This window comes from Anomaloglossus baeobatrachus, chromosome 2, assembly GCF_048569485.1.
Source record: "Anomaloglossus baeobatrachus isolate aAnoBae1 chromosome 2, aAnoBae1.hap1, whole genome shotgun sequence".
NCBI lineage: Eukaryota > Metazoa > Chordata > Amphibia > Anura > Aromobatidae > Anomaloglossus > Anomaloglossus baeobatrachus.
Genome location: NC_134354.1, coordinates 480,939,801 through 480,965,276, shown reverse-complemented (window position 1 = coordinate 480,965,276; position 25,476 = coordinate 480,939,801).

Below are 25,476 nucleotides of genomic sequence, written 5' to 3'. Positions count from 1 at the left end.
ACAGTATGATGTCCCCACAGTACATTCCTCCTCACACAGTGTGATGTCACCACACCACATTCCCCCACTCACAATATAATGCCCTCACAAACAGTATTGTCCCCCCACAGCTCACCACACACAGTAAGATGTCCGATAGGCATCAACACACAGTAGAATGCCCACACATTACGATCTTCTCCATAGTCCTCGCCACAGATTATAATGCCTTCCAGTACGTATCCACACAGTTTTGCTACATCAACCTGTGTGTACTGCTTATCTTCTGTGTTGCCTAGTCATCTTTTCACTGTTATTGCAGTATATAGAATGAATGATTGATAACATGTTCATATCCCTTGATTAAAAAAAAAAATAAGAAACATTTTTTTCTAAATAATAAAAAAAAGTAAAAATATGAAAAACATTTTGTTTTGCCATGTCATAAAAATCCAATGAAAGAATTGTCATTTTTTTACTTGAAGTACTGCCCCCCCCCACCAAAAAATAATGTAATAAATATAAAGCAAAAAATCTTTTCCTCACCACTAAATTAACTTGTAAGGATTTTTTTGCTGTATGGCCGTATTAAAACTGACCTGGAGAACTGTGTTGTCAGATTCTTTTTGCTGCACAAAAGTTTGTTTTTTTCTACCGTACTTGTTTGTTTTTTTTTCCTCATTTTCCTATATGTTATATAGTAAAATGAATGATGTCATTCAAAACTACAGTTTGTCCCACATAATACAAGCCCTTATGTATGTTGACATGATAATAAAGTTGTGGTTCTTGGAAGAGGTGGAGAAAAAAAACAAACATGCAAAACGCGAAAAGTTGCCCAGTCATAAAGCAGTTCAAGCACTGGCTAATGGATATTTTAGAATTTGTTTTTTTTTTTTTTTGTAGAAATGTATTTTTCCTCAAAATAGTGGTCCTAGAAAAGTACCAGAAGATTGACACTTTGAATGATGTTCAGATGTTTAATGTTGACAAAAGAAAGGAAATAAATATGTAATTAGAAAACTGTCCACAAGGTGGCAACCACACAGAGAATTCTCTGGTATTGGGATCTGTCAAACGAAAAAAGAGAACAATGGTTCACTAAAGAAAAAGCAAAAAACTAATATACAGTAAAGCTATATAATAATCTTTATTTTTATAATTTTTATATAGCGCTAACATATTCCACAGCATTTTACATACATCATTATCACTGTCCCAGTTGGAGTTCACAATCTAAATTCCCTGTCAGTATATCTTTGGGGTGTGGGAGGAAAACAGAGAACCTGGAGAAAGCAAACTCAACCACAGGGAGAACATACAAACTCCCTGTAGATGTTGTCCTTGGTGGGATATGAAACCAGGACCCGAGTGCTACAAGACTGCAGTGCTAACTACTCTACAGTGACCAAACCTCTCATTAGCAGAAAGAATCAAAAGGTTAGACTCACCTTTGATGAGGAGCATGTTGTGTGGACAGAGGAAAAGGGCTCAACAGTTCATTTTAGTGATGAAAGTAAGCTTAATTTATTTGGGTCTGATGGGAAACATTATGTTCATCGACAAACTGGGGAAAGACTTTAAAGTGTGTTAAGAAGTCACCGAAAGGAGGTGGAGGAGGTGTCATGGTTTGGGGGATGTTTTCTACAGCAGAAGGTGGACCTCTCATCCAGCTACAGTACATGGGAGAGGGAATGCAAGTGTGTATCAGAACCTTCTTCAACAACATGTGGTTGCGTAAGGGGGCTTTACACGCTACGACATCGCTAATGTGAACTCGTTGGGGTCACGGAATTGGTGACGCACATCCGGCCGCATTAGCGATGCCGTTGCGTGTGACAACGATGAGCGATTTTGCATCGCTGCAAAAACGTGCAAAATCGCTCATCGGTGACATGGGGGTCCATTCTCAAAAATCGTTACTGCAGCAGTAACGAGGTTGTTCCTCGTTCCTGCGGCAGCACACATCGCTATGTGTGACGCCGCAGGAATGAGGAAGCTCGCCTTACCTGCCTCCCGGCCGCTATGCGGAAGGAAGGAGGTGGGCGGGATGTTACGTCCCGCTCAGCTCCACCCCTCCGCTGCTATTGGGCGGCCGCTCAGTGACGTCGTTGTGACGCCGCATGGACCGCCCCCTTAGAAAGGAGGCGGTTCGCCGGTCACAGCGATGTCGCCGGGCAGGTAAGTATGTGTGACGGAAGAAAAACAAAAAGCCAGCACTAAATGTGCACTTCAGCACTAAAAATTCCAAACTGTACTTATTATAAAAATTTTTGAGATTTTTGGCAAAAAATTGCAATTTCTTGAGCTGCCTCACCACGTCACAGCAAATCTCATTTGAGGCAGTCCTACACTAAAATATTTTTATAAAATGTGCCATACGGCCTCACATATGAATAGTAGAACTGCCCTTAGCAGCACTCACTTGGTCTATTTCAATCCCGTACCCATGACTGAGTCATGGCTGTGGGCGGGACAGGTCCAAGCAAATGCTGCATGAAGTAAATAGCCTGTGGACAAGGCATGATGACAATGTGAACAGTCACCAACCGCCAAAATCTAGACAGATGGAATACATCCCAAATTGGGGTGCATAGCATGGTGGGGGTCAGCCACCGACCAATTCAATGAAGAAAAACAAAAAGCCAGCACTAAATGTGCACTTCAGCACTAAAAATTCCAAACTGTACTTATTATAAAAATTTTTGAGATTTTTGGCAAAAAATTGCAATTTCTTGAGCTGCCTCGCCACGTCACGGCAAATCTCATTTGAGGCAGTCCTACACTAAAATATTTTTATAAAATGTGCCATACGGCCTCACATATGAATAGTAGAACTGCTCTTAGCAGCACTCACTTGGTCTATTTCAATCCCGTACCCATAACTGAGTCATGGCTGTGGGCGGGACAGATCCAAGCAAATGCTGCATGAAGTAAATAGCCTGATGACAATGTATGTGTGACAGGTCTGGGCGATGTTGTGCGCCACGGGCAGCGATTTGCCCGTGTCGCACAACAGATGGGGGCGGGTACCCACGCTGGCGATATCGGGACCAATATCGCAGCGTGTAAAGCCCGCTTTACTTGCTTTCATCATTCAATCAGCCAGCAATTTTCATGCAGGACAATGCCGCCTGTCACACAGCAAAATGGGTAAAGCAGTTCCTTGAAACAGAAAACATTGAAACAATGAAATGGCCATCCCAGAGTCCTGATCTGAACCCAATAGAAAACCTCTGGAAAATCCTTAATGACAAAGTTATGGCCAAGAAATCTACAACAGTCAAAGAACTGTGAGAGAGACTGGAAGAAGAGTGGACCAAAATCACCCCAGAGCAGTGTGAGAGATATTTCGGCATCCATGCCCGGCTCATAAATGAAGCCCCATCCCTTATGGGCATTGAAATGTCAAACCCATCCTTGGTAGGTCGGGCACCGCACCCAGAAGGTGGCTTACCAGAGATTGTCCTTTTCCCGATAGGTGCGGGTTAACACCTCTGCCTTCCGCTTTTCCCGGGTAGCGATCTCGATTTTCAGCTGCTGCCATTGCCGCTCCAAGTATGGGGCACTGGTTCCATGCTCAGCTTCTTCCTGTTCAAGGGCTTGGCCTATCCAGATACCCTCACTGCCGGCTACAACCGGCCTCACTTGAAGTGGAAGGCTCCGGTGACTCATGACCTGCTCTGCTGCCTTGCAGGTGCATCCCGGCTGCTCCTCAGCCGGGACCGGGTACTGTGGAGTGGTCGGCATCTTTGCTGGGGCCGACTTCCGGTTGGGCGTCGCCTCTGTTGCGGCAGGGCAGACTGCTGGGGCCGACGTCATCGGGTGTGCGGCCTGGCTTGGGGCCGGAGGGGATGTCTTCTGGGTTTTGGTCTGGCATGGGACTTGTACTGATGCCGGAGAGGTGGCATGCTCCTGGCCTGAGGACTCCGTGTTCGGGTCGTCGCGGGCAGCTGTAACAGGTTCCGCTGCCGTGGCTTGGGGCAGCGGGCCGATTGGGCACTATCTGCAGGTGCGGGCGGCGAGGGAGGTGACGTGGCTGACGAGGGCAGACCGAGCTCCTCAGCCGGGTGGGCCGGTTCTGGTGGAACATAGGGGCATGGGTCGCTTACCCGCTCCTCCGAGGCCATCTCCTCTTCGCGTGCCTGCATGGCTGCAACCAGATCCCTCATCTCGGTCGTCTATCTTGCCAGCATGTAGTTGGCCTGAGTCTGGATCCTGCGGCACATCCTCGAGGTCTGGGCTTCCACCCATTCAGCAGTCCCGGGAGCTGATTCCTCCATGATTGGGTCGCTGGACCGGGCAGACATCCTCTCGAGATGGTGTCCAGGAACAGAAGATCGCAGAGTCCTGGTGTACCTGCCTTTATCTCCTCGGATCACATGCCGCAGTTCTCGCCCGCCACCCTGGTTTTTCAGGAGCAGTCTTCAGACGTGGCTCGCTAGATTCGTTTTCAGCCTCAGGGTTTTACTTCCTTCCGGCTCTGTTCCCAGGGGGCGGGGCTTCATCTTTGCACCCTTTCTCGGGGAAAAAGACGATGTGTTGTCGTTTTTTGCGCCCAAAAATGCCGGCAAGATGGCGGCTTTTTAAAAATTTTGCAGCGGAGCACCGCTGACAGTCCAGCACAAGGCGCACTTCCACCAGGTAGGTGGATGGGTTACAATCTGGTTCGTGATGCCAGGTTTCGAGGTGTGCTGCCCCCGTGCCAGCAGCCAGGCTGCTTGGATCCAGATTCGCAGTGTGGCTCGAGGGATTCTACCGGACCCAGGGGTCACGCGGACACTTCGAATAAAAGGGTACGTATTTGTACGGGATTTGATGTAAACTGTTTGTGACGCCACCCACGGTGTGTGGTGAAGTGTGGCACCAACGCTGCTGTTGTGGGGCACCCGGGGGCGATAGGCTGGCAGCTGGATGTTAACTTCTCCGTGGGTAGGGATGGATGCCCCCGGGCCCAGTGTCTCTGTGCTGAGGATGGTGGCTGCAGGGGCCGGCGCGCCCGGATGTACCGGGGAATGTCAATATACTCACGATTGAAATAAGGTTACACAAGTCCAATCGGTAAACCAAGGTGTTGGTGGCAGGCCGCCGCGGCCAGGTGTACTCTGTTCCCACACCCGGGCTGGTGGTCTGTGTCACTTTTCCTCTGAACTCTGTGTTTGATGTGTTGGACTTCCCGACGTGAAACACAGGAGTCCGCTCCCGGTCCTTTTGGTTGGGAGCCGTGCCCGCTGACGCTGACCCTTGGGATCTACGGGCCCTGGCGAATGCCCTTTCCCCCACGGTGGGTGGTTTTCTGCTTTTGGGATTTTAGTTGGGACAGGACCTTTAATCCTGCCCTCAATTGGTTAATTAGCTAGGCCGTTGGTTCCAGTCCTGGCTTCAGGGTCCAAGTACCCTCTCTGTGCACGGTTTCCGGGTCGGTACTCCGGTGTCGGTACCGGCAGGCTCGAACCCTGTCCCGGTCCACCTCGGATCTCTGGCAGCCGTATTCCCATCTCCTGGCAGACACGCCGGGGCTCCAACCCCGACGCCTTTCCTTTCTGTCTCCTCAACTTCCAACTTTCTCCTCTCCACTACTCCAATCCACTTGCACTTGCACTACTGCTCAACTCCTACTTCAACTTCAGCTTCACTACTGCTCTTCCCGCCCCGGGTTCTCTGGACCCCTAGGTGGGCATTCTCCATCTGTCTGGTCCCGCCCACTGATGTGTCATTCCTACCCTGGGGGGTAACTAGGGTTTTGTCGGCTCTGGTGTAACCCTTTGTGGGAAGGTGTTATGTGGGGGTCTACTCTGTGTGACTACTTGGTTTTGCCAGGGCGTCACAGTTGCATACAGGGGCGTACATAGAAATCATGGGGTCCCATAGCAAAAGTCTGAATTCCCCCCACCGGATAAAAAAAATACAATACAATATTAACATAAACAGCATACACGTTCATGGGTGCAGCATACAAGTTACGGGGGGGGGCTTATATGTTACTGGGGGGACAAACTAGTTACTGGGGGGACATATAAGAAGTTACTGGGGGCCGTCATACAAGTTGCTGGGTAGCGTATATACGCGTTATGAATTAATCTTTAACGTAGCCAGGCTACACATCTACCAATCCAGTAAGTAGACTATTACCAGTCCCGGCTCCAGAGGACCAGTCCTGTGCGCCTGTTTTGTGACTGTGTGCGATGTGCCAGTCTGAGTCTGCTGGTGCAGACACCATGCTGAGCCGCCCGTTTGCAGTACAACCACCAATGGCTGTCGGCCGCCTGCCTGCCTCCAAAGCTCTTCTCTTTGGCTGTAAAGCTACGTCAACCAAGGGCACATGTGTCGCCCGGGGTTATGGGGTACTCGGTCCCGGGCGGTGTATAACTGGGGAATGTCACTTTGGTGGCCATTGCCCGATCTCGTGCCCTGGGTGCTTTTTTTTAAAAGGGGATAATATTTACAGGGGATTTGAATATGTTCTCACATGACGCCACTTGCGGTTTTACGGCTATGGGGATGGAGCCGCCGCTGCACAGTTTTCACAACTAGGGGCTGGAGTTAGTGGCAGCCTGGATGTTAGGCCCTCCGCAAGCAGGGTTAGGCCCCAGGGGATAGGCGATGCAGATGGGTGTTGAAAGAAGGTAAGCCACACAAGAGGTTTCAGTGTAACTGGTTCTTTTACTCACTGCAAGCTGGTAACTGGTCTCCTGAGGCTGGCTGGTCTTAACCACAGGTCCCCTTAGTCCCAGTGCTGGTTTAGTGACCTGGTGGCTTCTTTCCCCTGCACCTGTCTTTGGTTGGTGGGTCCCTGTAGCTTGGAGTGGCTGGGGGTCCCCTCCTGGTTGTCTTCTACAGCAGTCCATATGATGGTAGCGTGAACCCTGTGGGGTTGGAGTCTCTGGTCCTGTCTCCAGTTCTCCCGTTGCTACTGTGTCCCGAATTTCAAGGTCAGTGGGGTCCTTGATGGTCCCCTCACTGTGCAGATTTTATCTAGTCTACCTGGAGCGTTTGCCTGACCTAAGATTCTGTACCCCGTTGGTGCGTAGTACCGGGAGTACTCCACCATACTCCATCGGCAACTAACCACCTGGGCCCTCAGGTCACTGTTTCACTCTCGACAGTCCTTCCTTTCTCCTTCACTGTCACCTCCCAACTACTACTAGTGTCTGTCCACTGCTACCCCTCCCACCTGGTAGTCTAGTGGACTGGATTGGCTCCACCTCTAGGCAGTCATCCATTGGTCTGACTCTAGTCCGGTTCCATTCTATAGGGGATGTTGGGGAGAACAGGGATTACCTGGAGTGTTTGTGTTGTTACTGGCACTGGTCTTCTAGGTCCCTAGGGAGTAGGCTCTGCATACTGGTGGGGATGCAGTACCTTGTAGCTCCCTGATGGCTTCAGGGGTGCTACACACATGCAAGTTGAGAGAGGAGCAACAGAGCAGGAGCTGTTTCTAGGACACTGCAGTGTATACGGCACACCGGCGCTGAGCTGCAGACGCTGACATTCTGACACTCAGCCTGACTGGGAATCAGGGGCTGGTTGGCAAATTTTGGCCTGGGGAGCAAGCACAAAGCAGTGGCCCCTGATAAGCGGCCTATACTTATTAGCTCTGATTCAAAAAAGAGGTGGTCCTAAACTAAATTTCACTTTACTCCTAAATCTCTGTTATAACCCAATCTTTTTTGTAATATACGTTAATTACAAACTCCCTCTCTTTCTCCCCCTACTTTATTTTACTACTTCCTCTCTGATGACACTTTGTTTTAAAATCCCCAATGCACCCTGGGATACTGAAACATCATTAAGAGGCAGAGATTGTGATCAATATGCATCCTACGCCCTCTCGCTGAAACAAAGCATCATCAGTGACCTCCATTTTAGGGGCCGGGCTAATCTCTGTTCTACTTAGCATGCACCAGCTGTCAATTCCAACAAATGCACACTAGCATCTTGTCACTGTGCCCTATTCTTCTCAATGCACAATGAAAGTCCACTTCCTCGCCAGCTCTGATCAGAAGTGACATCACTAGCGGGGTTGGCGTTAGTCTCTGTTTGCTATTTCTTTACTTACCATTGTGCATTGATAATGCAGTCTGCTGCCAGATTGTCACTTCTAATTAGAGGCGGCAAGTGAGTGCGCTGCCATTGTGCACTGAGAAGAATTCTGCACAGTTACAAAATTCTACTGAGCATCCTTTGGAATTGACAGCTGGCACATACTCATTAGAGCAGGGACGAGCACAGACCCTGAAATAGATATCACTGATGACAATTCAATTCAGAGAGGGGGCAGAGGCTGTGTCAGTAACCAGAGTGTTGTGAATGTTAGTTATGTTTTGGCTGCTGGGAGGCTCCCTCTGGTGGCCAGGAATGGTTTGGACTTGGACCAGGTATGTTGTCCAGTGGGTGTTTCCTTTGCTAACTCTCTGCTTATTTAAGTCCTGGTCTGATTGCAGGCTGTTGCTGGATGTCAGTTGTTCTTTGTATCTCCAGCCTGCTTAATCCTGCTTTACACCACATCTACTCCAGATAAGTGCTTGTTCTTTATTTATTGTCTGGTTCTTTTGCTTATCTGGGTTTGTCATTTGTTGTGGTTGGTTTCAGTTTATTTCCTTCCAGGGATTTTCCTCCTCAGTGGATTGTTGAGGAACTCCCTGCAGTTCTGTGTGGAGTATAGCTCCTTTGGGTCCATGTGTTTGTGGCTTATTGAATTTGTTATAATTCTTGTTTTCTGTTCGTTGGTATGACAAGGGCACCTGGTATAGTACAGAGCTCAGATCGAGCGATCTGAGAGCCTTTTTGTACTATCAGGAAGTTGGTATTTTGCAGGGTTTTACTCTGGCCACCATCAGTCCCTTTCCTGTCCTTTCCTATTTTAGTCAGCGGGGACCTCACCTTTTGCTAATCCTGTCATCTACCTGTGTATTGTGTTTTTCCTATATCACCGCAGTCTTTGAATGTGGGGGGCTTGCTATTCTTGTCTATTTTCTGAGGCAGAGAGTTATTCATCTTTCCTACCTTTAGGATAGTTAGTTCTCCGGCTGGGTTCGCGGTGCACAGGATGTTAGTTCACCCCTCGGCTACTTCTAGTTGTGATGGTTAGTAAGAGGATGGCGGCCAGATTAGTTGCCAATGCTCTTGTCACCTTTTGCCAATGATTTGTGGTCGTCTTCCATGGTTCCGGATCATAACACCGGAGCCTCTGCACCCTGATGATGTCACGTTTGAGCCTCCTGGAATGCACTGAGGATTCTCAAACGAAGCAACATCAAAGAGGAAATATAGAAAACAGAAGAAGGCATCCCTGCCGAAACGCGTTGTTTTCATATGTAGCCACCTATGAGGACGATATTGTTAGTGCCAGTGTGATGAGTAATCTTTTAAGAAAAGAAATTAAAAGTTAATTTTTATTGCTACCATGGATTCCCAGCGGATTTTTTTCTACATTGGATAAAAAATAAAGCATTTAGAGACATGAGGGAGGGATAGGGAATTTGTAATTACAGTACTGTATATCACAAAAATATTAAATTGTGAATTTTGATAGATAGATGGATAGATACATAAATAGATGACAGATACATAAATAGATAGATATTAAGTAGATAGATATATAGATAGATAGAGCTTTAGGAGTAAAATTTTATTTCATTTCGAACTAGTCCACCGCACAACATCAAGTGTATTTTCCAACATTTACAATTTCCTGTCTTATTCTTAGGACAGGCCATTATCACATCTGGAGATCCATCTATTGGACTACTATATAGCAGTATTACAGCATTGTACCATTGATGTGAATAGAACAATGCTGGAATACCTTCAAGAACCTCTTAAAAAAGAACAAACTAGTGGCAGTAACAGTGCCCAACGCTCACCGAGCACCACAGTGCCTGATGCATGCTCAGTACCACAGTTCCTGACGCTCCCAGAGCACTGTAGTGCCTGCAAACAGTGGAATCAGCTGCAACCAACAAACCAAAGAACTCCATAGTAAACAGTACTAAAAAATAGTCCTACGAAATTGCCTCTCAGTAATTACTAATACATTTACTGCCACCATAAAAATAATTAAGTTATACAAATCTATAAATATTTACATTTCTTTTTCGTAAGGCATCAACAAAAGTCATACAATTACCAAATATCACATACGATACAGTGTTACAGAACAACACCCACCATATCAAGACAAATAATACTTCTATACATTGCAAAATAATGCCGCCACACCATGACCAAATAGTATTACCATATAGAGTCTGAATATAACTACCATCCTGTTACTGAGCAAAGTCCACTGCACAAAGACCAGTGGGTTCACCCTGCAAATCCCCCAATCATATGCAATGTGTAAACTTGGCCTAAAATAGCGGTGTCCTTCTTCATGCCCCTCACCACACACAATATAAATTTTCACATCAGTCTCCCCTATATAAGGGTAACGATTATTACCCTGTTTATAGACTTATACTATAGTACTATAGTAAAACTCTGCACAGTACAGGGTTAATACACAGAGATGTCACAGTACAGGGACAATACACAGTGATGTCACGATGTCACAGTACAGTGACAATATACACAGTGATGTCACAGTAAAGGTACACACAGTGATGTCACAGTACAGGGGTAATACACATAGTGATGTCACAGTATAGGGATAATACACACAGTGATGTCACAGTACAGGGTTAATACACACAGTGATGTCACAGTACAGGGGTAATACACAGTGATTTCACAGTACAGGGTTAATACACACAGTGATGTCACAGTACAGGGGTAATACACACAGTGATGTCACAGTACAGGGGTAATACACACAGTGATGTCACAGTACGGGGTAATACACAGTGATGTCGCAGTACAGGGGTAATACACAGTGATGTCGCAGTACAGGGGTAATACACAGTGATCTTGCAGTAGAGGGGTAATACACAGTCATGTCACAGTACAGGGGTAATACACAGTGATGTCACAGTACAGGGACAATACATACAGTTTTGTCACAGTATAGGGACAATACACACAGTGATGCCACAGTACAGGGGCAATACACACAGTGATGTCATAAAATATTCAAAAAAAACCTGATAAAAGATCAAATATGGAATATTCTTTATTGAATTAATTAAAAATAGTAAAACTAGGATAGGGAATGAAATCACATAAACATGTAGGAAAATGGGGGCGGTGTATGATTGTGATATATGCAAATATTATTATTTACTGCTTAGAAAAAATATTTTGTCTAATATAAAAATCACATATATACAGTCATATGAGAAAGTTTGGGCACCCCTATTAATGTTAACCTTTTTTCTTTATAACAATTTGGGTTTTTGCAACAGCTATTTCAGTTTCATATATCTAATAAATGATGGACTCAGTAATATTTCTGAATTGAAATGAGGTTTATTGTACTAACAGAAAATGTGCAATCTGCATTTAAACTAAATTTGACAGGTGCATAAGTATGGGCACCCTTATCAATTTCTTGTTTTGAACACTCCTAACTACTTTTTACTGACTTACTGAAGCACTAAATTGGTTTTGTAACCTCATTGAGCTTTGAACTTCATAGGCAGGTGTATCCAATCATGAGAAAAGGTATTTAAGGTGGCCACTTGCAAGCAGTTCTCCTATTTGAATCTTCTATGAAGAGTGGCATCATGGGCTCCTCAAAACAACTCTCAAATGATCTGAAAACAAAGATTATTCAACATAGTTGTTCAGGGGAAAGATACAAAAAGTTGTCTCAGAGATTTAAACTGTCAGTTTCCACTGTGAGGAACATAGTAAGGAAATGGAAGAACACAGGTACAGTTCTTGTTAAGCCCAGAAGTGGCAGGCCAAGAAAAATATCAGAAAGGCAGAGAAGAAGAATGGTGAGAACAGTCAAGGACAATCCACAGACCACCTCCAAAGACCTGCAGCATCATCTTGCTGCAGATGGTGTCACTGTGCATTGGTCAACAATACAGCGCACTTTGCACAAGGAGAAGCTGTATGGGAGAGTGATGTGAAAGAAGCCGTTTCTGCAAGCACGCCACAAACAGAGTCGCCTGTGGTATGCAAAAGCACATTTGGACAAGCCAGTTACATTTTGGAAGAAGGTCCTGTGGACTGATGAAACAAAGATTGAGTTGTTTGGTCATACAAAAAGGCGTTATGCATGGAGGCAAAAAACCACGGCATTCCAAAAAAGCACTTGCAACCCACAGTAACATTTGGTGGAGGTTCCATCATGCTTTGGGGCTGTGTGGCCAATGCCGGCACCGGGAATCTTGTTAAAGTTGAGGGTCGCATGGATTCAACTCAGTATAAGCAGATTCTTGACAATAATGTGCATGAATCAGTGACGAAGTTGAAGTTACACAGGGGATGGATATTTCAGCAAGACAATGATCCTAAACACCGCTCTAAATCTACTCAGGCATTCATGCAGAGGAACAATTACAATGTTCTGGAATGGCCATCCCAGTCCCCAGACCTGAATATCATTGAACATCTGTGGGATGATTTGAAGCGGGCTGTCCATGCTCGGTGACAATCAAACTTAACTGAACTGGAATTGTTTTGTAAACAGGAATGGTCAAAAATACCTTCATCCATGATCCAGGAACTCATTAAAAGCTGCAGAAAGCGACTAGAGGCTGTGATTTTTGCAAAAGGAGGATTTACAAAATATTAATGTAACTTTTATGTTGAGGTGCCCATACTTATGCACCTGTCAAATTTAGTTTAATTGCAGATTGCACATTTTCTGTTAGTACAATAAACCTCATCTCAATTCAGAAATATTACTGAGTCCATTATTTATTAGATAAATGAAACTGAAATAGCTGTTGCAAAACCCCAAATTGTTATAAAAAAAAAAAGGTTAACATTAATAGGGGTGCCCAAACTTCTTCATATGACTGTACATGTATATGTAGTGCCCCATGCGACCTGCAGGGCTACTCCTCACCGGGCCAGTGGCATTTGGGGTTTCTGTGAATGGCCTGACCAAGCTCCATGGCCCCGTCGGCTACATAAAAGAGTGTGCAAGGTGACGGGTAATAGGGGATGGGGGTTTGCTTTGCAGCGCCACCTGTGGTATGTGGCCAGGGATTAGCCGGCGCTGCGAGATGTTGCTCTCCTTCGGGGCTGATGGCAACGCAGCTCAGATATTCCAGCTTGACACAGGTGGAGCAAGCCCCAGGGAGGATGGCGGTGGCTGGGGAAGGGCCGTTGGTGCCAAAGTCTCCCACAGGGGCTGTGGTTCCAGGTGTTTTACTCACAGTTTGTGTGCTGTGCCCTCAGAGTACCGGTCATCGCCGTGATGGGCCCTAGCCGATTTCGGATGAATCAGAGGTCACCACCGGTGTTGTGAAACATGTGAGACCTTCCTCCTTGCACCTTGTAGTGTGGATCCCCGTGGCATGAAGCTACTTGGGGACCCCAGTGTTCTTGGCTTTAGTTGCCGTCCCGTACGCAGGCAGCACCAAACTTGTTATGGACCCGACCATGGCCGTGGTCCTGTCTCTATATGCTGCTGGTGCCCCGGGACTTTTGGTTGTGGGCAATGGGACATGAAATCTCCTTCACTGCAGATTCTGGTAGTCCAACGTGAAGAATGTTCTACTCTAGGGCTCTGCACCCTGTGTGCCGCCGGTCCCGAAGGGGCTGTTGGGGCTCATCCTCCGGCTACCGAGTTGCTCCTCTGTCTCACAACTCCACCCAGTCATCTCCTGCTTCTCTCTCAGTCTGCCTGATACCTGGTCAGCCCCTCTAGAGGGAGCCCTTCAGCATCCCCCCAGAGGCCTTGCTCTTCTCTGCCTCAAGCTGTTTTCTCTCCTCCATCCAAACTGTTCTGAGGAAAAACTATTCTGAAGTGAAAATGTGTGTGCTTTCTCACTTCCTCAGGCAGCCCTCACCTTCCTGATGACTCACCAGTGCTGCAGAAAACCCATTGCTATGGTGCCCACCTGCAGTCTGGCGGGAAACCACCTAAGTGTATTGTGTAAGTGAAAACCAGTGGTTAACCTATTCTTACCCGAGAAGAGCATTGCACCTTAAGTCAGATGCAATACCCTGTGGCGACTGAGCCTCAGCGGCGCCACATTCCCCCACAGCAAATCGCAGCACTTCCGGGCTGCAACAAAACAAAGATAGTACACCGCAATTTTTTTGTTATGCATAGAAAAATTTGAACATTTTTCCCTTTATGGGAATATCACTTTATTGTTTCAAATGTCACAGACTTCACACCACTGAATAGAAAAAAAAGAGAGAAAAGAAAGAGAGAGAGGAAGGAAAAAAACCCAAACATTCTGCACACTTTACTGTAGCATTATTTAACTATCTACAACACATTTACTTTCACGCTTCTATCTGAGCCGCTAATGGTGGTACCAGAGGACCACTTCCGGCCCCCCTGGTTCTGTACACTATGAGACATCCTCCAGTATAGTGTCCAGTTTTTCCACAGCGTCCATAGATCGAGAGTCCAGTCCATTGGTAAAGTCAGTCCGAGTATACCCTCCCCGGTGTTCTGTGACAACCATAATGCTCCTGGAAGGTACGGCATAGCAAACAGCACCACCGGAGCTAGTGATGGTGCTGCAGTGTCAGCTATGGGGGCAGCTTAATGACAAGTCCTTGTTTCCAGTAAAATAGAAATGTAGCTCCGGCACACCTTACCTGTTACAAAAGGTAAGGAGATGCAAACGCAGTAGTGTAGCAGGGTAAATGCCTTCAGTTAAATCAGAGGATGATTCTGTTGTGAGGGATAGAAGGTATGTATGAAATTCAGCAATCACTAAAGCGGGAGCAAACAAATCCACATGATATACTTCCCTCTGGCCCGGTTTACCTCACGGTGCCAGCTACATGTGTTACAGGGCTAATCCTGAGGGGTATCTGTGAGATTGGAGGAGTATATCAGAAAGGCCCATATGTTAGGCCATAGAACAGGAAATAAGAACACATTCACAGTTAAATCAGAGGATGCTGCTGTTATGAGGGATAGAAGGTATGCATGAAATTCAGCAATCACTAAAGTTGAAGTAAACAAATCCACATGATTTGTTACCCTCAGGCCTGGTGTACCTCACGTTGGTGCCAGCTATATGTTTTGAAGGACTAATCCTGAGGGGTATCTATGAGATTAGAGAGGTATATCAGAAAACCCATATGATAAGCCATAGACAGGAGACAAGAGTACATTCACATACCACTTGGAAGAGATGGGGATATCAGGTGACCTGTAGGGAGCGCTGGACAATGCCTATGGTCATGAAAAAACATAGTGAGGCTTAAAGTAGCAGAGGGATATTATTGGTGGTAGAGTGGTACAGACCTGTGTCCGGGTAGGAGCGTCCTGGCTGGCTGCTGCACTGGTCAATAGGTGAGTGCTTAAGTAGGGGGACCGTGATGAGGCTGGAGCGCGTCACTTCCGGGTTCGGAAGTGGAACGCAGCGCGGGCCAGGTGATGAGGATGCCGGCGCATGCGCAGAGCGCTAGCGGTCCGCGCATGCGCACAGCGCGCTCTAGTAAGTAAGACGGTGGTGGTTGGTGGAACTGCGGCGCTGTTCCGTGCCTGCGCATAGGAAGTTAATAGCATTGCTGGAAAGTAATACTGACCAGAGAATGTGCAGTGGGGGTGGAAGTGCCTTTCTAATGACCTCCTATAGGGACGTGAGCCAGGCGTGGTGGGTGATGAACAGGTGATCACATAGATAAGTGAGCCTAAAAGAATAGAAGGTAAAAATTAGTGACATCCTGATATGAACATTCAACTAGAGTAAAAGAAAAATGGGTTTTGAAAATAAAAACAAAGAATAGGAAATAGAAAATTCAATTGGAAAAGCAAGATGATAAATGTTATAACATAAATAAATGTAAAATGACAGGTATAATAGAGCACACTCACATGTCACAGTTACAATCACTGCTGTATACAGGAGGTCGCTATGAATGAGAAAAAGTAAAAGAGCGAGCGAGCACAAAAGAGTAAGATAAAGACCACCAAGAGAGTCTTTTCTTTCCTGTTTTTGCTCACCAGTCTGATAGAACCCTTGAGAAAGGTCCAATTTGGACCATAACATGAGGACAGACTTCACTTTTTGTATTCAATAAAAACTTATTCAGCACCACCCAAGACTTTCTGCCTTATTTTCTCCAAGGTGTGCCGGAGCTACATTTCTATTTTAGTGAGTATTTTTTCTCCAGAGCACCCTACTAGATGGTGAGCCAGGTTTATTATTGCTCTTGTTTCCAGTAAGTCTCTGGCAGTGGGGCTCTCGTTCGCACTCTTTCTGGGCTCCACCCAGGCTTTCACACTCTTTTTGAGTTCCGCCCACGATGACACGCCCCATCTTCTCTTGCGCCGGATGATTAATAGCGGGTGTTGGTTCTCAATAAACTTTTGACACAGTCCATGAAAGTACAGTCCGTTAGGCGCACAGTACCCGTTCTTAGGGCCACGCGACCCTTCTCGCAGTGCCAAAATTGACACGACCAGCTCCAGGATCGAGGGGTACTTGTTACCGGGCTGGACTAGTCTAGTGATGTTGCGGCAGCGTGGACGGTTACGTGACCCTGGCAGTGTCTTTCAAAAATAAAGGGGTGTTGATTGTGATGATGGGAGTTGTAGTTAAGAGTGTGAGTTTGTGACACCTCAAGACGTTCTCTGCTTCAAGCTGTTCGCTCTCCTGCATCCAAACTGTTCTGAGGTAAAATTTTATTAAGTGAAACTGTGTGTACTCGCTCACTTCCCCAGGCAGAACCCACCTTCCTGATGACTTACGAGTGCTAAGGAAAACCCATTGCTATGGTGCCCACCTGCAGTCTGGCGGGAAACCACCTAAGTGTATTGTGTAAGTGAAAACCAGTGGTTAACTTCTTCATACCCGAGAAGAGCATTGAACCTTAAGTCAGATGCAATACGCTGTGGTGACTGAGCCTCAGGTGCGCCACATACCCCCACAGCAAATCGCAGCACTTCCGGGCAGCAACAAAACAAAGTTAGTACACCGCAAATTTCTCTAGTCCCTTCCACGACAGCATAGGAGGTTGTCTCTCCACGCCCTAATTGGGACAGGAAGTTCAAGAGGTTTAAAAGGACCCTCCCACCTCCCACAGCCAGTGTCTTTCCTGTCCCCATGGGGCATGGAGAGGTTTTGTTTTTTCTCCTATGCTGTGGTGGCCGGCGAACTACAGTATATATTTTTTTTTTTTTTCTTTTCTTTTTCCTTCTTCCCCTGTTACCTTAAGCCGGACAGCATCGGTGGGCCTTCACCGCTCCTCCATTGCTGTTCCCTCACGCTGTGGGGGACCGCTGCTCCAGCCTTCCGGATCCTCCTGAGGGGTGATGCAGGCTGTTGAGCTCCCCGGCCGGCGTCCTCCCTGAGCCGCCGGCCGCTTCCCGCATGCACGCTGCCGGAGCGATCCGGAAGTGCTCCCGGGGGCGGGACTTCCGGTCTTGCGGACTTCCGGTCGAGCGCTTCCGGTTTGCGGAGGCAGCGTGGAGGCACGCCGACGGTGACACGGCCTGCCCAGGACCGGATGCGGGAGGCGGGGAACGTGCACCGTCACTGGGGGGGCAGGCCCTTGTGCATAAGGGCTGCCACGAAGACATCAGATCATGGTAAGCAACCGTGCTCCCTGTCATGTCTTCCGCTGCAGCTGCATCTGCAGAACCCAGTGTGCCCCCTGCTACTGTGAGTATGGAGGGGAATGGTCCCTCGGACATAGGTCTCATCAGATGATTTATGGCTCTATGGTCTGTGTTTTCTAGGAGGACAAGGCCACCAAGAAAACTGACAGAAATGAAAAATCAGAGAAGCCTGAGAAGTCAGAAAAAACTGACAAATCCGATAAGCCTGATAGACCTGACAGAGTGGAAAAAATTAAAAAATGTCCTATCTGTATAAAGAAGCTCCCTGCAGTATGGGATAAAAAGCTTTGCCAGCAATGTACGGACCAGATTATTAGGGCCGAACAACCATCTCTGATAGATGAGTTGCGGTCCATGATGAAACAGGAGATTAGGGCCTCTCTGGCCTCCCTTCCTGTTCCTGGCCCTGCTCCTGACCCTGCTCCTGGCCCTGCTCCTGGCCCTGCTCCTGGACCCTCTCCTCCAAAAAAGAGGAGACTCCAGTCGACCCCATCTGATCAGGAGGACGCTGATTCCACCTCTGAGGGTCCTGATGAAGGATTTCCATCTGGGGGGTCTGACCAGTCCTTTCTATTTCACTCAGAAGAGTTGGGGGATCTTATTGGGGCAGTTAGGAGCACTATGGGTTTAGAAGAAGTGCAGTCTCTTCCTTCAATCCAGGACGAAATGTTTGCTGGCCTGAAGTCAGTCAAACAGTTGGGATTCCCAGTTCATGCCAATGTTTTGGATATTGTCTCTCAGGAATGGGAATTTCCTGAGAGGCGGGTACGGAGTGACCTTAGACGCCGGTTTCCTCTGGAACCTTCGGGACTGCATTGGGAGGTTCCAAGAGTAGACGTTCAGGTGGCTAGGGTAGCTAAGCAAACGGCTCTTCCCTTTGAGGATACTTCCCAACTGAAGGATCAGATGGATAGGAAGGTAGAGGGCCTGATGAAGCGGTCCTGGGAGGCATCGTCTTCCTCTATTCAAGCCAACATTGCCTCCACCTGCGTATCCAGGTCCCTAATTAGGTGGTTAGACCAGTTGGAGGCTCATATTTCCCAAGGGACCCCTAGGGAGGAATTACTGGAATCCCTTCCCTTGCTTAGGAAGGCTACCTGTTTTCTGGCAGATACCTCGGTGGAATCTGTCCGCCTGGCAGCCAGGACCTCGGTGCTTTCTAACTCTGCCCGACGTGCCCTCTGGCTTAAGGCCTGGAGCGGAGACTCCACCTCCAAAATGAGGCTTTGTTCACTTCCGTTTAAAGGGGATTTAGTGTTTGGGCCTGCCCTGGATGATATCCTGGACAAGGCGACCGATCGTAAGGCCTTGCCCGATCCTAGACCTAACAGGAAGCGGTCCTTTCGTCCCTCGATGCCTCAGGCCTCCCAGCCCAGAGGGAAAGGGAAGGCTGGCAGGTGGAGCTATCCCAAAGGTAGAGGGAGAAACATCCTCATCCCTCCCCATCAGCAACGTCCTCAGCAGGACAAACAGTGACTCGGCCCGGGTGGGGGGAAGACTCTCAGCGTTTTTTCCCCAGTGGCAGTCCATAACCACTTGCCAATGGGTTCTGAAGATCATCTCGGACGGTCTTCTCATAGAATTCCTTTCCCCCCCTCTTCCAGGTCTCCGAGTCACTGCGCTGGCGTCACCGGGTTCACAGGCTCTGTTGTACACAAAGATTATAGAGCTAGTGCACTCGGGGGTCGTTTCCCCAGTCCCGAGTCAGGAAGAAGGGGTAGGACACTACTCCCGTCTCTTCCTGGTCAAGAAGCCATCCGGCGACGTCCGTATAATTATCAATTTAAAACGTCTAAACCGTCAGGTCAGGTACCGGCGGTTCAAGATGGAGTCGGTGAAATCAGCTATTCCCCTGATAGGTCTACACCATCAGATGGCCTCTATAGATCTGAAAGACGCCTACTTCCATGTACCCGTCCATCCGGGACACAGGCAATACCTCAGGTTTGCGGTGCTTCACGGGGAGCAAGTACTTCATTTCCAATTCAATGTACTTCCCTTCGGGATCTCCTCAGCTCCAAGGATCTTTTCCAAGATCATGGCAGAGGTGGTCGCCTTCATAAGATTGCAGGGTATCTGTCTGGTTCCATATTTGGACGACTTTCTTCTCATGGCTCCATCTGCTCCAACCCTCCGGAGCCATGTGGAAAGGTCTTTGGGAATCCTTCGGTCTCTGGGATGGATTCCCAATCTCAAAAAATCACAGTTAACCCCCTCCTCCACTCGGCAGTTTCTCGGAGTGCTGCTGGACTCCGACAGACAGGCATCTTTTCTCCCAGAAGGCCACAGGATAGCTCTGTTAGCCAAAATATCAAAGCTTCGCAGGCAGGCTCGCCCGACACTTCGAGCGGCTATGTCAGCTCTGGGTTCCATGACATCCTGCATTCCTTCAGTCAGGTGGGCTCAGGCCCATTCTCGGTGTCTCCAGGATCATATCCTGACACATTGGGACAGACTCCCGTCATCCCTAAACAGAAGGTTTCGCCTCTCGGAGTCCGTCTCCTCGTCCCTTCTCTGGTGGCTGAGTCCCGCCAACCTGCGGGTGGGGGTTGCCTGGACTCAGAAACCCCTGGTTACACTGACCACAGATGCCAGCCTACGAGGATGGGGGGCAATGGTGGCAAATTCCCCATTTCAAGGGGTCTGGAGTCCTTACGTCAGCTCCCAATCCTCCAACTACAGGGAGCTCAGGGCAGTCAGGGAAGCCCTCCTTGCGGCTCAGGACCTCGTCCGGGACTCTCACGTCCTGGTATATTCAGACAATGTCACAACAGTGGCACATCTCCGCCATCAGGGCAGTACACGCTCAGGCGCCCTGAAGTCAGTATCCTCCCGAATCTTTCAATGGGCAGAACAATCTCTGCTCTCCCTTTCTGCGGTCCATCTGAAGGGCTCCCTCAATCTTCAGGCGGATTTCCTGAGTCGTCGGGATGTTCATCCAGGGGAATGGAGCCTGGATCAGGCGGTGTTCTGCTCTCTAGTGGCAAGGTGGGGTGCACCAGAGGTGGACCTCTTTGCCTCGGCAGGGAATCGCAAGGTCGCAACATATTTCTCCCTGAACCCAAGGGACGAGGCGTTAGGGGTAGACGCTTTCTGCCACAGTTGGTCCTTTCGCCTCGCTTACGCGTTCCCCCCTCTTCCTCTTCTCGCACGGGCCCTGAGGAAGATCAGAGACGAGGGGGTCCCAACTATACTGGTAGCCCCTCTGTGGCCCCGGAGGAGTTGGTACAGCCTGGTCATGACGCTAGGAATCGACGGCCCAGTCCTCTTAGGTTCGGACCCCAGCTTACTGTCACAGGGTCCGATTTTCCATCCGGCTCCCCAGAAACTCAACTTGGCTGCCTGGCTTCTGAGGCCCGGGCACTGAAGGCCCAAGGGCTTTCTGACAAAGTTGTGGCTACGCTACAGAAGAACCGTAAACCTGTGACTAATAGTATATACAACAAAATCTGGAAGAGATTTTCCTCCTGGTGTGGTTCTCGGCCTCCTGACCCTCTTCGGCCTAATATTGCGCAGATTCTGGACTTTCTCCAACATGGTTTAGACTTAGGTCTTAGGCCTAGCACCCTGAAAGTTCAGGTGTCAGCACTCAGTGCAGTCTTTGACACGGCTCTGGCAGATCATCGTTGGATCCGTCGGTTCTTTGTGTCCGCTAGTAGACTCTGTCCACGTCAGAGGGTCCTGACGCCTCGCTGGGATCTCAATGTGGTCCTTACAGGACTGTCTCAGTCTCCGTTTGAACCTCTGTGCTCTTGTAACATTCGTTCCCTTTCTCACAAGACTGCTTTTCTTGTGGCTATTACATCTGCTCGCAGAGTCGGCGAACTTCAGGCTTTGTCTGTTAGGGAACCTTACCTGACCATCAGAGATGACAGCATTGTTTTTCAGCTGGACCCTTCCTTCCTTCCCAAGGTGGTTTCGGATTTTCACCGTTCGCAGTCCATCGTCCTGCCTTCCTTCTGTCAGAATCCTCGGACTCCGGGTGAGGAAGTGTTTCATTCTTTGGATGTCCGTCGGATAGTGTTGCACTACCTAGAGGTTACTGCTTCTTGGCGCCTTGATTCTAACCTGTTCATCCAGCCCTTTTGCCGCAATAAGGGCAAGAAGGTGGCTAAGAGTACCGTCGCCAACTGGATTGTGCGGGCAATTAGAGATGCATACCTCGCTCAGCATCTCTCTCCACCTACTGGATTCACGGCGCACTCCACCAGGGCTACCTCTGCCTCCTGGGCCGAACGGGCAGGGGCCTCCCCTGAGCAGATCTGCAAGGCGGCTACGTGGTCTTCGCTCCATACCTTCACGAAGCATTATCGTCTGGATCTGGATTCCAACAGGGATTTGGCCTTTGGCAGGAAAGTCCTGCAGGCTGTGGTCCCCCCCTAGGTATCAATTCTTTGGTATTCCTCCTATGCTGTCGTGGAAGGGACTAGAGAAATAAGAATTATTCTTACCGATAATTCGGTTTCTAGGACCTTCCACGACAGCAGGTAATTCCCTCCCCTATGTATTCATATATTCCTGAATGTGTAGTACTTCTCATATGCTATGGATTCTTTGTAAGACACTGGCTGTGGGAGGTGGGAGGGTCCTTTTAAACCTCTTGAACTTCCTGTCCCAATTAGGGCGTGGAGAGACAACCTCCTATGCTGTCGTGGAAGGTCCTAGAAACCGAATTATCGGTAAGAATAATTCTTATTTTTTGTTATGCATAGAAAAATATGAACATTTTTCTTCAAAAAAGAGAGAAAGAAAGAGAGAGAGAAGAAAGGAAAAAAAACCAAACATTATGCACACTTTACTGTAGCATTATTTAACTATCTACAACACATTTACTTTCACGCTTCTATCTGAGCCGCTGCTGGTGGTACCAGAGGACCGGTCCCGGCCCCCCTGGTTCTGTACACTATGAGACATCCTCCAGTATAGTGTCCAGAATTTTCACAGCGACCATAGATCAAGAGTCTAGTCCATTGGTAAAGTCAGTCCGAGTATACCCTCCCCGGTGTTCTGTGACACCAGAATGCTCCCAGAAGGTACGGCATAGCAAACAGCACCACCGGAGCTAGTGATGGTGCTGCAGTGTCAGCTATGGGGGCAGCTTAATGACAAGTCCTTTTTTCCAGTAAGTCTCAGGCAGTGGGTCTCTTGTTGGCACTCTTTCTGGGCTCCACCCACGCTTTCACGTTTTTTTTGGGTTCCGCCCACGATGACACGCCCCTTCTTTTCCTGCGCCAGATGGTTAAAGGCGGGTGTCGGATTTCAATAAACTTTTGACACAGTCCATGAATGTACAGTCCATTAGGCGCACAGTACCCGTTATTAGGGCCACGCGACCCTTCTCGCAGTGCCAAAATTGACACGCCCAGCTCCAGGGTTGAGGGATACTTGTTACCGGGCTGGACTAGTCTAGTGATGTTAAAACAAAAAGCCAGCACCAAATGTGCACTTCAGCACTAAACATTCCAAACTGTACTTATTATAAAAATTTTGAGATTTTTGGCAAAAAATTGCAATTTCTTGAGATGCCTCGCCACGTCACGGCAAATCTCATTAGAGGCAGTCCTACACTAAAATATTTTTATAAAATGTGCCATACGGCCTCACATATGAATAGTAGAACTGCTCTTAGCAGCACTCACCTGGTCTATTTCAATCCCGTACCCATGACTGAGTCATTCCTGTGGGCGGGACAGGTCCAAGCAAATGCTGCATGAAGTAAATAGCCTGTGGACAAAGCCTGATGACTTAATGTGAACAGTCACCAACCGCAAAAATCTAGACAGATGGAATACATCCCAAATTGGGGTGCATAGCAAGGTGGAGGTCAACCACCGACCAATTCAATGAAGAAAAAACAAAAAGCCAGCACCAAATGTGCACTTCAGCACTAAACATTCCAAACTGTACTTATTATAAAAATTTTGAGATTTTTGGCAAAAAATTGCAATTTCTTGAGCTGCCTCGCCACGTCACGGCAAATCTCATTAGGGGCAGTCCTACACTAAAATATTTTTATAAAATGTGCCATACGGCCTCACATATGAATAGTAGAACTGCTCTTAGCAGCACTCACCTGGTCTATTTCAATCCCGTACCCATGACTGAGTCATGGCTGTGGGCGGTCGGTGTTGGAATTGGTGGTCGGTGGTCGGAATTGGTCGGTGGTTGACCTCCACCTTGCTATGCACCCCAATTTGGGATGTATTCCATCTGTCTAGATTTTGGCGGTTGGTGACTGTTCACATTGAGTCATCAGGCTTTGTCCACAGGCTATTTACTTCATGCAGCATTTGCTTGGACCTGTCCCGCCCACAGCCATGACTCAGTCATGGGTACGGGATTGAAATAGACCAGGTGAGTGCTGCTGAGAGCAGTTCTACTATTCATATGTGAGGCCGTATGGCACATTTTATAAAAATATTTTAGTGTAGGACTGCCTCTAATGAGATTTGCCGTGACGTGGCGAGGCAGCTCAAGAAATTGCAATTTTTTGCCAAAAATCTCAACATTTTTATAATAAGTACAGTTTGGAATGTTTAGTGCTGAAGTGCACATTTGGTGCTGGCTTTTTGTTTTTTCTTCATTGAATTGGTCGGTGGTTGACCTCCACCTTGCTATGCACCCCAATTTGGGATGTATTCCATCTGTCTAGATTTTGGCGGTTGGTGACTGTTCACATTGAGTCATCAGGCTTTGTCCACAGGCTATTTACTTCATGCAGCATTTGCTTGGACCTGTCCCGCCCACAGCCATGACTCAGTCATGGGTACGGGATTGAAATAGACCAGGTGAGTGCTGCTGAGAGCAGTTCTACTATTCATATGTGAGGCCGTATGGCACATTTTATAAAAATATTTTAGTGTAGGACTGCCTCTAATGAGATTTGCCGTGACGTGGCGAGGCAGCTCAAGAAATTGCAATTTTTTGCCAAAAATCTCAACATTTTTATAATAAGTACAGTTTGGAATGTTTAGTGCTGAAGTGCACATTTGGTGCTGGCTTTTTGTTTTTTCTTCATTGAATTGGTCGGTGGTTGACCTCCACCTTGCTATGCACCCCAATTTGGGATGTATTCCATCTGTCTAGATTTTGGCGGTTGGTGACTGTTCACATTGAGTCATCAGGCTTTGTCCACAGGCTATTTACTTCATGCAGCATTTGCTTGGACCTGTCCCGCCCACAGCCATGACTCAGTCATGGGTACGGGATTGAAATAGACCAGGTGAGTGCTGCTGAGAGCAGTTCTACTATTCATATGTGAGGCCGTATGGCACATTTTATAAAAATATTTTAGTGTAGGACTGCCTCTAATGAGATTTGCCGTGACGTGGCGAGGCAGCTCAAGAAATTGCAATTTTTTGCCAAAAATCTCAAAATTTTTATAATAAGTACAGTTTGGAATGTTTAGTGCTGAAGTGCACATTTGGTGCTGGCTTTTTGTTTTTTCTTCATTGAATTGGTCGGTGGTTGACCTCCACCTTGCTATGCACCCCAATTTGGGATGTATTCCATCTGTCTAGATTTTGGCGGTTGGTGACTGTTCACATTGAATCATCAGGCTTTGTCCACAGGCTATTTACTTCATGCAGCATTTGCTTGGACCTGTCCCGCCCACAGCCATGACTCAGTCATGGGTACGGGATTGAAATAGACCAGGTGAGTGCTGCTGAGAGCAGTTCTACTATTCATATGTGAGGCCGTATGGCACATTTTATAAAAATATTTTAGTGTAGGACTGCCTCTAATGAGATTTGCCGTGACGTGGCGAGGCAGCTCAAGAAATTGCAATTTTTTGCCAAAAATCTCAAAATTTTTATAATAAGTACAGTTTGGAATGTTTAGTG